This window comes from Ochotona princeps, chromosome 8 (genome assembly GCF_030435755.1).
Source record: "Ochotona princeps isolate mOchPri1 chromosome 8, mOchPri1.hap1, whole genome shotgun sequence".
NCBI lineage: Eukaryota > Metazoa > Chordata > Mammalia > Lagomorpha > Ochotonidae > Ochotona > Ochotona princeps.
In genome coordinates this window covers 14,334,114-14,346,014 of record NC_080839.1, presented here as the reverse complement: position 1 = coordinate 14,346,014, position 11,901 = coordinate 14,334,114, and the positions used below count along the sequence as shown (strand labels likewise).

At 44.5% G+C, this 11,901-nt stretch overlaps 1 non-coding gene across 1 annotated transcript; it reads left to right on the top strand.

Moving 5' to 3' along the window:
- Window positions 1-3,544: 3,544 nt before the first annotated feature.
- On the top strand, window positions 3,545-3,651 carry LOC131481066 (U6 spliceosomal RNA). The gene has a single exon (XR_009246007.1). It is a non-coding gene; the product is annotated as a U6 spliceosomal RNA (small nuclear RNA).
- The last annotated feature ends 8,250 nt before the right edge of the window (window positions 3,652-11,901 follow it).

The window sequence follows — 11,901 nt, the reverse complement described above, 5'->3', positions numbered from 1 at the left end:
GAGCCATCTGCTGCAACCAGCCCGAAATGCTTAACTCCTTGGCCTCCACCCAGGAGTCCAGGTGTGGAGAGCAGCTGCAGGCGGTTTGACAGCTAACTCACACTTTGGTTTCACTTGGGAGATCTAATTCCATCTGGCCTTTTTCCAAGCACCAGCCTCCTCATTTCCTCAACTCCTTGTATGTTCCCTCCCCTTTGCACAGTAGCTTGCCACAGAGCCCAAATCCAACCTAAATGACAATGATTCTTTGTCATGTTTCAAATTGACCTTTAAATGATTATGGTGTTTCTCAGTGGTCTCTAGAAACAGCAACTAAAGAAAGATCATTTTTTGTCTAAGAGTATTGAAGTTTAGAGATATGACCCAAGGGACTGGTGCAGTAGCTTAGTAAGCTAGACCTCTGCTTAGTGCTGGCATCCCATACAGGTATCAGTTCGAGTCCCAGTTGCTCCACTTCTGATCAGCTCCCTGCTTATGGCCTGGGAAATCCCCAGGGGATGGCCCAGGTGTTTGTACCCCAGCACCCATGGGGGTGGCCCAGAGGGGGCTCCAGGGTCCTGGCTTCAGATTGGCCCAACTCTAGCTATTGTGGCCATTTTGAGAGTGATCCTGCAAATGAAAGCGCTCTCTCTCTCTCTCTCTCTCTCTCTCTCTGTAGCTCTATCTTTCCAAGAAAAATCTCATAAAGATACAACCAAACAACAAAAAGATACAACTGTTGTCTGGGGATTACTGTTTAAAAGGTAAGCAGGGGCCCGGTGGCGTGGCCTAGCGGCTAAAGTCCTAGCCTTGAAAGCCCTGGGATCCCATATGGGCGCCGGTTCTAATCCCAGCAGCTCCACTTCCCATGGGAAAGCAGTTGAGGACGGCCCAATGCATTGGGACACTGCACCCGCGTGGGAGACCCAGAAGAGGTTCCAGGTTCCCGGCATCGGATTGGCGTGCATCGGCCCGTTGCGGCTCACATGGGGAGTGAATCATCAGATGGAAGATCTTCCTCTCTGTCTCTCCTCCTCTGTGTATATCTGGCTGTAATAAAATGAATAAATCTTTAAAAAAAAAAAAAAAGGTAAGCAGGAAGAAGTCATAAAATAGGATAAAAATACATTTATAGTGATTGCTCTTTAAAATGGAATATTAACTCTTTCTTTTGTTATTATTAGCATTTAAGGGAGAGACACACATACACACAGACAGATATGGACAAACAAGAGAGCTTCTATCCAGTGATTCACTTTCAAATATCCACAATGACTGTCTCGGGCTTGGCTAAAGCTTGGACGTGGCAACACAATCTAGGTTAACCACATGAGTGGCAGGAACCCAACTACCGGTTTCATCACTTTTGCTTCCAGACTCTCCATTGTCAGGGAGCTGGAGTCAGGAGCCAGAGTTTGGAATCAAACACAAGTGTTCTTCGGGTTTCTTAATGGCTAGGCCAAATGCCCATGCAGTGTTTGCTTTTAGAAAAGGTGGGGTTAATAATTATTTTCTGCAACTTTTCTGCACTCTGCCAAGGCCTTGTACCACTTTGAAAGCCATGGCCTCTGCTAAACTACCCTTGCCAAGAAGAGATGCAATTAGTGGGGGGAAGTCGACTCAATAAGTGGTGAAAGGAATCAGGAAAGACACAGGCCCACTGCCAACTGTAAGGGGGTGAGGGCTGGGCTTCCCTAAGTGGCAGAGAAAAGAGAAAGGAAAGAGAACTACAGGACCCAAGATTTGCCACAAAAAGATTAGAGTCTGAGAGCCCATAAAGCTGAATGAGTACAGGCACCCTAGGGTTCTTTGACAACTGGCCAAAGACCTGCAGGAAACCATCGTTGAACCTTACTCCTGGAAAGCAGAGCATTTGCAATCACTTACAGTGTAGGTCCCAGGGCTAGAGTTGGCACCATGCAGTTCATTCATTCAGTCTCTTGATTTAGTACATGCCAGGTGCTCAGCTGCATGCTGAAGACACAACCAGTCCACCATGGCATCACTCTCATAATGCTCACAGTCCGGGGAGATGAAGGTAGAGAGTATTTTAAGTAGAGGGAATGGCGAAAGTGGGACACAGAGGTGAGAGAGCAGTCAATTGGTCTTCAGTAGGGTCAGTGGCTCCATCTAAGAGGTCCTCAGTACTGGGGTGGACAGATAATGCTGAGGGGTCAACACACAGCATTCTGGACGCAGATGCCACATCATCCCCCAAGGTCAGGGTTCTTCATTCAAGAAGTCTTTGCTTCAAGTTTTCCTTGTATAAGGCTTGAAAGATGGGTCTGGGCAGGGAAGGATGATGAGCCGGGAGATCAGTTAGAAGGCTGAGCCATAGCCAAGGAAAACAAAGATTCTCTGAACCCTGGGGTAGGTGCAGTGCTTAGGGAGAAGCAGGTGGTTTCCCTTAGTAGGTAAGATAGAAGCCATTAATGCAGATGTTTCTTTCTCCAAGGACAAAGTGGGTCGGTCACCAGTTCCAAGGAATAAGATGTAGAAGGAATAAAGCAAGATCAGAATAGGTTCAAGGTGTGGAGTTGGGACTAGAGTATGACACTGATAAAATAGTTCAAACTTGAACACATAGTTCAAACTATGACACAACACCTCTAGGTATGCTATGCTTGCTTAGTGAAAAATAACATACCAGCATCTTAAATACACTAGATTTTAGGTTTTGATCAGATCGTTAAAATATAAAACCAAACCAAAAAAATGAGCATGAGCTCAAAATACCCCATCCCAGGACATGCTAAGATTTGCTATTCTCCCAGCATAAGGTATATGTTTAAGGGTTCTCCAGCATAAATACAAATACTGGCCCTGCTGGGTCTAATGCAAGAACACTTTAAAAAATACTCATAGAAAATGGAATCACAAGATAAAAGTTCAGGGTTCTGTGCTGTGGTGTGGCAGGTAAAGCAACCACCTACAGTATTGGCATCCCATGTGGGTGCCAGTCCAAATTCCAGTTGCTCTGCTTCCAATCCAGCTACCTGCTAATGTTCCTGGGAAAGCAGCAGAAGACAGCCTAAGTGTTTGGGCTCCTATCGCCCATATGGGAGAACTGGAAGAAACGCCCAGCTCCTCACTTCTGCCTGGCCCAGTCCCGTTATTGTAGCCATTTGGAGAGTAAACCAGAAGATGGAAAATCTCCCTCCATATCTCTCCTCCCTCTACAATCCTACCTTTCAAATAGATAAATAAATATGTTTAAATAATAATAATAACAAGCGCCAAAGTGGTAGCCTAGCAGCTAAAATCCTAGCCTTGCATGCGCCAGAATCCCATGTAGACGCCGGTTTGTGACCTAGTGGCCAGTTCCTATCCAGCTCCCTGCCTGTGGCCTGGGAAAGCAGTAGAGAATGGCCCAAAGCCTTGGGACCCTGCACCTGCATGGGAGACCCAGAAGAAGTTTCTGGCTTCTGGCTTCAGATTGACTCAGCTCCACTTGGGGAGTGAATCAGCAGACAGAAGATGTTACTATTCCTCTCTGTCTCTCCTCCTCTCTGTATATCTGACTTTCCAATAAAAATAAAAATAAATCTTTAAAAGACAATAATCAGTGTTCGCTTCGGCAGCACATATACTAAAATTGGAACGATACAGAGAAGATTAGCATGGCCCCTGCGCAAGGATGACACGCAAATTCGTGAAGCGTTCCATATTTTTGCATCAAGGTGGAGGAATCCACCGGGGGGAGGGGAGGGAGAGGGAGGGGGGGATACCCAGAGCCTATGAAACTGTCACATAATGCAAAATAATTAACAATAAAAAAAAAAAGAAAAAAAAAGACAATAATCATCATCATAAGTTTATTCTGGTGCAAAAAGTTTCAAAACCCATGCATACGAGGGATCTCTAAAAAGTTCTTGGATCATGCCCACTATGGAAACACTGTGCATTGGACTTCAAATATCTTTTTGCTCCAAAATTAATTTATCTTTTAATTTCATTTATCTTTTAATTTCATTAATTTCAGAACTTTCTGAAGTGCTCTCATACACCCTGAAAGGCTCTCTGGGTCTTTGCTCCATGGTCTTCACTCTGAGGATTTGAAAATCAAATCCAAACACTTTTAAGTATTTTGAATACTGATGCAAATAAGCGCACAAAGGGAAGACGTTCAAGGGCCCGGTGATGACACTTCATGACAGAAGACAAGGGGGACAATGGGGAAATGCTGGTCACCTGCGCTTACACATCTCGGAATTCTCTTCATGATTCTTAATTCCTTTTAAAATATAAGAACAAGAAAACATTCACTTGTACGAAAACAGTTTATGAAAGAGAAGAAGTCTCCAAGGTGGTTTTCTGGATGTTTTACTTCCATGAACTTGAGCTAATAAAAGCCACAATCAGTCCTGCGAAACACAGTTCTTGCAACATCGAGGACATCCGCTTTCGACACCCCTTGACTTCCCAGGCCAGCGTCACAACTGAAAACACATGCTGAGGTTCCTATGCATCACAAACTAGAATGACATGGAGAAAAAAGGCAAAAACACTCTCACGACGTCTGGCAGGCAGCATGGACCATGGGAGAGGTTTGTGGGTACCCAGTGTTCAAGGCAGGAATATGCAGTTTCTGTGACAAGAGCAGAGAAGATCTGAAGTCTTCCCATCGGCAAAGCATTTTCCCCTTACTATCTCATTTGACCAATTCCATGAGAAATCCGAGGACTTAGATAAAAAATACTTAAAGGGAAAAATAAACATGGAACTCTTCCAAAACAATGAAACAAACCATTAGATTTTTTTTTCAAATGAACAAAAGATAGAAGCGAGCAAACATATATAAATAGTAGGCATCACTGGTCATCAGGGAAAGGAAAACTGGAATGACAATGAGATGCTTCTGCCCACTTCAAAGTATAAACTCAAAAAAGCAAGAAGTGTCAATAAAGCTGTGGAGAAGTTACAAGTCTCACAGAAGGCTGGTGTAGATACAAAATGGCATAACCAAGGCAGAGAACTGTTTCGAAGTTTCTTATGAAGTTAAGCATATCCAGGGGACTTCAAAGAGTCCATGAAAATGGAATCATAAGATGAATTTATTTCGGTGCAAAAATCTTTAAAACCATCTGTAGTTTTTCATCACATACATGCTCCATGAACTTTTTGATGACCCTTTCTACTTACAATATGACCCAACAATTTTGTTCCTAGCCACTCAGCAAAGAAAAATGTAAACAGAAGTGTACATAAAGACTTACATATGAATGTTCACAAAACTGAAAGCAAGGACCCAGCACGGTAGCCTAGCGGCTAAAGTCCTAGCCCTGAATGCGCCAGTTGGTATCCCAGCTGCTCCACTTCCCATCCAACTTCCTGCTTGTGGCCTGGGAAAGCAGTCAAGGACAACCCAAAGCCTTGATACCCTGTACCCATGTGGGAGACCCAGAAGAAGCTCCTGGCTTCTGGTTTCTGATCAGCGCAACTCCAGCTGTTCAGCCACTTGAGGAGTAAATCAGTGGGCAGAAGGTCTTTCTCTCTGTATCTCCTTTTCTGTAAATCTACCTTCCCAATAAAAATAAATAAATCTTAAAAAAAACTGAAAGCAAATCAAATGTCCACCAGTAGTGAATGGATATACAAATCATGGCATACCTACAATGGAAAAGTACTGAGCAACACAATGAAATCAATTACTGTCGAGCACTGAAGCAAACATGTCTCAGAAAAGGAAGCCGGACACCAAAAGCCATTCAATGGATGGTGCCATCTGTATGACATTACAGAAGGGGGCAACTGAAGCTCTAGTGACAAGAGGGAAAGCACTGCTTGCCCAGGGATGGGGTGAGAGGTTGACTGTCCAGAGGCACAGGAGGCTTTGAGCGTGGGGTGCTCTTGGGAATATTCTATGATGTGGCTGGTTTACAAGTTGTACATCTGCCAAAAGTTATCAAGCTCCGCACCTAAATGGGTTTTTTACTGGAGGTAAATTATACTTCAATAAAGTTGATTTTAAAAGATAATAATGTGACTAAATAGGGCATATTATGTACATGTGAAGCAAAGGAAAGGGTTTAACCTAAAAGGATGCAGCTAGCTGAGACCATGGTTATCTTGGGGTCAGAGGTCACAGGACATTTGGGTAAAAGGGGGACTTGGACATTGACGTCCACAAATTCTGTGTTGTTTGACTTCTGTGGGAGGAAAGAAAAAAAAAAACTGAGGCAGAAGAGGAGCAGAACAGGAATTTCAGTGATTTGTTGGAAGCACCAGAAAAAGACAGGCTTCAAGCCCAAAGCTTGCTGCCTACATCCATGGGAAGCTCCAAGGAGGACAGTCTTGGTCCTCGTTGCTCATTTGACAGCACGCAAACCCGTGTCCAGGCTGGGGAAGCTCTTTCCCGGATGTAGAAAATCTCACCACGTTGCAATGGAAGGACTTAATGCTGTGGCTTACAGTTTCAATTCTATAAATAAATACTTAGGACTTCCCCATTCATTAGCATCCTCTCGGGAACGGTAAGGAACAGCTTTCTGCTTCCTCACCCTCCACTGTGGCTTTGGCACAGAGGGTTCTCAGAGACTCACCGGAGCCATGAAGCGCCCCTAAGCCAAAGCCACACCTCAGCTCTTGCTGGTCATGCCAGGGTTTGTGTCTTGAGCAGTGTAGAATGATATAACTAGAACCCCACCCTCAATTAAAAAAAAAAAAACCTGCAACTCCCCTCCAAAAACACAGATCACAACGAGTTTCATAAAACCATCTTTTAATATTCACAGAATGGATATCCAAAAAAATATTTTAGGAGTTAGTATATTTTAAAGCCCAATCGAGGGGCCTGGCATGATAGCCTAGTGGCTAAATCCTCACCTTGCACCCCCAGGATCCCATATGGGCGCTGGTTTGTATCCTGGCTGCTCAACTTTTCATCCAGCTCCCTGCTTGTGGCCTGGAAAAGTGGTCGAGGATGGCCCAAAGCCTTGGGACCCTGCACCCACATGGGAGACCCAGTTGAAGCTCCTGGCCCCCAGCTTCAGATCAGCTCAGCACCGTCCATTGTGGTCACTTGGGAAGTGAACCAGCAGATGAAAGATCTTTCTGTTTCTCTTTCTCTCTGTAGTTTTGCCTTTCTAATAGATAGATAGATAGACAGATCTTTTTTTTTTTAAAGCCAGATGGAGTCCCAGTGCTCTATTGCCAATCTACCACCCCACTGGAGACTTCCAGAGTTCCGGCTCCTGGTGCCAGACCAACCCAGCCCAGGCAGTTGTGACCAGCTGATAAGTGAAATAATTGTTGCAAACTCTCTCCTTCTGTCTCAGTCTCTCCTTCCCTCTCTGCAGTTCTACCTTTTAAATCGATAAATCTGGGCCCGGTGGCGTGGCCTAGCGGCTAAAGTCCTCGCCTTGAACGCCCCGGGATCCCATATGGGCGCTGGTTCTAATCCCGGCAGCTCCACTTCCCATCCAGCTCCCTACTTGTGGCCTGGGAAAGCAGTCGAGGACGGCCCAAAGCTTTGGGACCCTGCGCCCGCGTGGGAGACCTGGAAGAGGTTCCTGGCTCCCGGCTTCGGATTGGCGCGCACCGGCCCGTTGTGGCTCACTTGGGGGGTGAAACATCGGACGGAAGCTCTTCCTCTCTGTCTCTCCTCCTCTGTGTATATCTGGCTGTAATAAAATGAATAAATCTTTTAAAAAAAATAAATAAATCGATAAATCTTTCAAAATTTTAATGAAAATTAAAATGCAGGGCCCGGTACAATAGCCTAGTAGCTAAAACTTCCCTTGCATGCCTGGGATCCCATAGGCACTAGTTCCTATGCTAGTTGCTCACTTTCCATCCAGCTCCCTGCTTGTGGCCTAGGAAATCGGTAGAGGACAGCCCAAAGCCTTGGGACCCTGCACCAGCGTGGGAGACCTGGAGGAAGCTCCTGGCTCTTGGCTTCAGATCAGCTTAGTTCCGGCAGTTGCAGGCACTTGGAGAGCGAACCAGCTGACAGAAGATCTTCCTCTCTGTATTTGCTTCTCTCTGTATATCTGCCTTTCCAATAAAAATAAATAAATCTTTTTTTTTAAATAATTAAAATGCATTTTAATACTTAGAATGGTGCTTGGTGCATGGAAACACTTGCGGAAACACTAAACAACATTAAATGTATTTTAAAACACTCTTCTTTTACTTCTTCATTCAGTTTAGTTTTGTTTTGCTGAAGTTTATCACAAACTCTACTCTGGTAAATTCACTTCCAATTGAGCAGATGGCCACTAGGTGGCAGAACGCTCCTGCCCACTGCCAGGTGGTGTCCTGGCCAGGACTGCCAACTGCGCATGCAGCTCCTTGAACCCCAGCTTTCCGGTAATTGTAGCATCTTGTTAAAGCCCCAGATGACAAAAGGCTACATACTTCTGAAGAAAACTTTCATGGCATGCATTAATAAGATCTTTACATCTGGGAGTTCCAAACACAAAGTGGTTGTGAAGCAGCCTCAGGGAGCCTTGCTCAGCTTTGATTGCATACTTAGCCCTCTTCAACTCAGCCTGGTAGGAAGACTGGGTCTCTCTTGCTGCATCCTATTGGCTTGTCTATTTTAGGAGAGAGATGTGTGTGTGGTCTTCAAAACGTTCATGGAACATGTTCATGGATTGCACACACACACATCCAGTAACAGCATGGATGTGACAGGTAGCAAAGCTTTTCTGATCAAACTTCAGGACCTAGGCCCAACTATGCATCACATAACAACAGTTTTAGGAAAAACTCTCCTACATCAGTTTACCACAAAATCCCACTCTGCATATCAATCAGCTGGCTTCTCACGTCTAACCAGGATCCTCACCACCACCACCACCCTGCTGCAGGCAATGCATGGTCACCTTAGTCTGACATCAGCAAAGAACCTGTTTAGGTCCCCTGGTGTTCACTCTTAGAAATTTACACGCACTGATCTCCACCCTTGATCCTTGGCTATAAATCCTACTTGGAATTGAGTTCCATTCTTCACTGAGCTTTCTTTTCCCCAAGTATAACAGCCTGAAATAAAACCTGTCTTTAACATTTGAACAATTGTTCAGGTTGTTCTTTCACACATGGTCATGTTTACATAAGGGGCAATTTTTCCCAAGGGCAATTTTTATTCCATGTGCTGTTTGCCTTATCTCCACCCATACCCCTCCCAAGCTGCGATTGTATGTTCAAGAGACAAACAACCCTTCCCAAGCAACGAGAACAGGCTGTCCTGGATGAATCAAAGAGGTTCAGGGCGAGAAAAAGGCCAAGGAGAGCCATGGTGGCTGCCACCCTCTCCTCTTCCAGGCTGAGCTCCAGGATGGGGAGATGACAAACACCCAGAGGCGGTGAGATAGCTGAGGGTGGAGAAGGGGTATTTTCCTTTCCGAGGGCATCCAAGGGAGCTATAAGCCTCACAGTGCCTAGAAACTGTGCAGCAGGAAAGGCCTGGACACAGGCATACCGTGTGTCCTGTGGCCCTGGGAATCTCAGCTTCTGGATGTTACTCCAAATCTCAACAGGGAACAAAGCCCACAGGCCTGGAAGCCAACATCCCCACAAGGAGGAGGACACAGGTTGTCCTGTAGTGGAAACCATTAGGGGCAAGGTCAATGGCCAGAGACCAGATCGCCAGAGGCAGGGTCACCCCACACACATTGCCCTCTCCCCAGCAATGGCTAAGTGGACTCTTTCATGGGTTGTTGTGTTTTGTTTGGTTTGTTTTGTTTTTCTCCAGAAAGAAGGTGTGATGGGACCTGGCTGAGTTTCAACCTAAAAGAATTACGAAATCATGACTTGCCTGAGTTGACCTGAAACAGACAGGATTAAGCTTTCTGTCACAAACAAACGAAGGCATCCCTCCAGATGAAGATGAGATAAGGGAAGTAAGGTCAGTTAAGTGTGTGTTCCCATCAGCGAGTGGTCTGTGAAATGCTGTTACTACACAGGAAATGAGCAGAACCCGAGTCCTTAGCTGAGGGACGCCAGCTGACTCCTGCTGGTGGAGTGGGTATAATGGGCTGGGAGGGACTACCAAGGATAAAAGGAGGGGTGAGCCCTGGAAACAAGCTCCAAGATCATGCCCATGTTTTACAGGCTCACACGTCTATGTGACAGGTGGGCTAAGCCTTGCTTCCCAGAGACTCAGAGTTGTCGAATCACCTCTCCGTTGCTGCTCAGCCAGTGGGGAATGGAACTCAAATGTGAATCAGTATTTCTCATCTTCTATTTTTTTTTTAATGTATAAGAATAGGAAGTGCTTATCACTGGAATATCACTATTTCCTGAAAAAAAAAAAAAACCATGACTCTAGGTTTATTGCAGGGATGATTAAAGATAGTCTACTGACTTTAAAATCTACCACTAGCATCTGTTGTTTAAATAATGGAAAATTTATTTTCAACAGACGTCTGTTTGTTGACAAGGATATAGAACTGCCAGGAAATTTACTATGGGATTTAGACTTAACATAATTACTCAGTTACGTAAAGCTCTTTCTGATTTCAATTTTCTTCTAAGTAAGGCCTGAGTCAGGACATACTATCTGTAAAAAGGATCTCTAAGTCCAGGAAATTTTTGTTGTTGTTGTTGTTATTTTGGTTTGGATTTTCGAAAGGCAGACACAGACAGGAATCGTTGAACTGCTGGGTCACCACCCCGATTCTTGCAACAGCCAGGCTAAGCCAGACCGAAGTCGGGAGGGTGCAACTCAGTCTGGGTCTCACACATTAGCAGTGGGGACATAGCTGCTTAATTCATCACAGTATGCCAAACACCTTCTGAATCCAGCAAGTCTATACCTATCATTGATTCTTCCATTTTAAATTACTACTAATTTGATGGTTGAAGCATTTCACTTTCTTTAATAATAATTAGGCATGAGAACTACCGTCTCACCTCTTGCTCTTACTTTCAGTGCTCAAATCCATGATTAATTTCAGCTCTCCGAGTGTTAGCCAAGGCACTGACATCCTTCCAGAAATACCTTACAGCTTCTTTATTTGTGGTTCTGCACTGTTCAATGCAGTGATCTCTCACTACATGACTCATTAGAATTGAAATGTAAGGATAATTGTACATCAGATCTCAAAGAAGGTGTATGCGATAAAGAATGTAAAATATCCCACTGTGGGGAGTGACTGAATGGATAGAAGATCTTCCTCTCTGTCTCTCTCCTCTCTATATCTGACTTTCCAATAAAAATAAATCTTTAAAAAATAGATCCCACTGATTCATAGTGTAAATTGCAACATTGTGGCTAGCTTGGGTTCAATAAAACATATTGAAATTGATTTGGGCTAGTCCTTTTTGCTTTTCCATTTGAAATTTTTAGATTATGTATCGGACTTATGTTGATGTTTTCCAATTAAGTTTCCATCAGCACTGTTCTACACAATTAATTTCATGTCTGCTTTTATATGAGCCTTCATGGTTCATTTTCCACAAGCTTTTTGAAGACCTCTCCTCGTTCCCACTTACAGGAATGTGCACAAGTTATTTAACTCTGCCAAGCCTGATTATATCCCTACAAAGAGGTAAGGAAAAATAATAGCCCAGCACTTAATGATATCTCAAGGATAAAAAGAAGAAGAAGAAGAAGACATAATTGCGTGCTTCTCCCAGTGAGGATCCTCGGGGTGCTCCTGCATCAAGCAGCGAGGTGATGCGTTCCCAGATGTTAGACATCAGCCAAGTGAGGAGCCAGCTTATCCAAAGAGAATAGAACATTCACATTATTTTTCAGGAGGGTTGGATGGCAGGAGATCCACTGCTATCATACACCTGCATCAAGTGAGGTAAGTGTAGCCACTGGGAAGTTGCCCTAAAAGGAGGAGTGGCTGTCCCGAGAGGAGTCATCCCAGCTCCCCGCTGGCTGAGTGATTCCTGGCAAATTGCTCCATCTTTCCCAGAGGCCCCTCAAGAGTGGATACCCTTCCGATACTACTGAAGTCCTTTATTTCT